Source organism: Bombus affinis, unplaced genomic scaffold (genome assembly GCF_024516045.1).
Source record: "Bombus affinis isolate iyBomAffi1 unplaced genomic scaffold, iyBomAffi1.2 ctg00000137.1, whole genome shotgun sequence".
Classification (NCBI taxonomy): Eukaryota; Metazoa; Arthropoda; class Insecta; order Hymenoptera; family Apidae; genus Bombus; species Bombus affinis.
This window is the reverse complement of record NW_026108863.1, coordinates 238,580-241,190: the sequence shown is the minus strand read 5'-3', so window position 1 is coordinate 241,190 and position 2,611 is coordinate 238,580. Positions and strand designations below refer to the sequence as shown.

The 2,611-nt window shown below is 35.0% G+C and overlaps 1 long non-coding RNA gene across 1 annotated transcript; it reads right to left on the bottom strand.

Moving 5' to 3' along the window:
- Positions 1-218: 218 nt before the first annotated feature.
- Positions 219-1,006, bottom strand: LOC126927545 (uncharacterized). Its single transcript, XR_007715591.1, has 2 exons — positions 526-1,006; positions 219-446 (listed from the first exon to the last, which is right to left on the bottom strand). It is a non-coding gene; the product is annotated as an uncharacterized LOC126927545 (long non-coding RNA).
- Between the last annotated feature and the right edge of the window lie 1,605 nt (positions 1,007-2,611).

Here is a 2,611-nt window from a genome sequence, read left to right as displayed (position 1 = left end):
ATTACTTGTCCAATTCCATCATAATCATATTTGCACTAGTAAATATCTCCTCTATTGCATAATGATCACGTCTAGCGCCAATAGGGATTCGTTTCACGCCCTCAACCGTAACTCAAATCTTAACGACGACCCGACATATACATATACACATATTATTATATCGAACAACTACTCATCTAATATACAAAACCACCTTGTAAAAATTACATTACTGAACATTCAACTAAACCAACTGAAGATTTAGTATAATAATATATAATAATATAATAATATATATATATATACATAGATATGTGAAATAGCGTTGTATATAACCGGAAACGATACAAATGTCACACGACTTCTTCAACAACTTCGACTCTTCGTTCCTGCCGACAACACCTCACACGATGACTGCGTCTTCTAGGGCCACTTACGGATTCTTTACAATTCTTCTTCTTCTTGCACTGAAATATCATATGCAGTGAATAAAACACGAAAGAAGCAGGATGAACTAAATAAAAGAAATCATAACAAGATACACACCGAGACAGTCCGCATGGGAACCTCTGACAAAGATACCTCCGTATCTATCATTAAACGCATAATAATCAAGATGCACAAACCTCATTTGGAAGTCGACACCACTCACAGCGTGCCAATGCAAGGGAGGAAAACGAATGAAATTGTATTTCGTGAAGACGTTTCACCACTTTCCATAGATCAGAAACTGGAGTTACACAACTAATAACCTAATAACAAGAAAGTAATATAAAATATACACGATTTAATATATAGCAAATATGGACATATAAATCTACAAGGAGCAAAATATATCTCATATTGTCAAATAAAACCAAATTGTCAAAAGATCATCAGGACACGACGCCAACGAAGGTGCCACTGTGCCTATTTGGATGGAAAACCGCCATTTCAGCATCATCCCTCGCACATATTCACACACGCACGTCGATCACGTCATCTCGTACCATTCACATATCTTCTTCCTTTTGCGCTAAAACAAATTCACAAGTTTAAGGAAACAAACAACATGCGAAACGAGACAGAATACTAAAAACACACTCACACAGTTCGCACAGGTGCGGACGCTTTTGTGTCCATGACTCAACATAACCTGTAATCATCAAACTCCACGTTCTCTCATGGAAACTCTAAAAACCTGCAGCATTGCGATTCCCACCGGAACGAACTGTCACGTGACTGTCATCCCATTGGGGATGTCATTATAAAAAGCGTAGCGACACAATTCAAATCGGAGTAATCGTTACCAGTTAGAATAAAAGGGAGTAATCGTTACCAGTTAGAATAAAAGGGAGTAATCGTTACCAGTTAGAATAAAAGGGAGTAATCGTTACCAGTTAGAATAAAAGGGAGTAATCGTTACCAGTTGAATAAACGAAAAGAGTAAGAGAGTAATTGTTAGCGGGTCAGTTGAATAAAGGAATAGAAGAGAGTAATTGTTAGCGTTCGGGAGAATTTTGCGAAACATAAAGAAGAGTCAGATTAATTGTTAGCGTTAGCGTTAGCGATTAATTGTTAGTGGTTCAGTTAGAACAATCAGAGTAATTGTGAAAAGAGAGTAACTGCCATTAGTTGGTTCAGTTAGAATATAGTCAGAGAAATTGTTAGCGTTCGGGAGAATTTAACGAAATTAAAGAAGAGTAATTCAGTTAGAATAAAGAAATAGGATAGAGCAATTGTGATTAGTTGGTTCAGGAGAATTTAGCGAAAATAAGGAGAGTAATTCTTAGTCGTTCAATTGAATTTGAGTGAGTCTGATATCAGTTCGTTCAGTTGATTTAATTAGAATTTAAGTTAGGATTAGAGAATAATTGTTCGTTCCAGTTCGAGTTTAAGAATTACGAGATATAAATGTTATTAGTCAGTTCGAATTATAAAATAATTGTTATTAGTCAGTTAGAATTAAAACAGTAGTTGGCTCAAGTTTTTGTGTTAGAATTTCGAATTGTTTAACACGTCCGGACACACTGTTGTTTACACTGTTCAAATTAAATAAAGATTAAAACGAAAAATTATAGAAGTGTCGATCTTTGTAAAACCGGAATCACCCCAGCGGCCTGCCCGTTCATCAGCGGAGACCAACGTCAGGTGAGTCAACTTTAATTATTATTAATAATTAATAATTAAAATAATAAATAATATCAATGATTATTATAATTCGCCATTAATTCCGCCTGTAATAATTATTTATAATATAATTGTTTATTCCAAACAATCCTCTCCCGTGCTAGTATTCCTGCGCATAGCAGGTTAGCCGAAACGTGGAGATTGTTGACCAGTGGCCTAAACTCCGGTCAACGCTACATAATATAACAAGAAATATCTAATTGAAACAGTCCTTAGACTGTTTCTGGTGGCAGCGACTACAACATCGTTTAAAATTTCAAAATTTGGATAGCGAAACGTAACAATAGCATATAACGTTATACGTTATATCGTAATACTACATAACGTCATACGTTATATCGTTATAGCATATAACGTTATACGTTATATCGTAATACTACATAACGTCATACGTTTTACCGTAATATTATATAACGTAATACGTTATATCGCAATAATATATAACTATATCCGTTCTACCGTA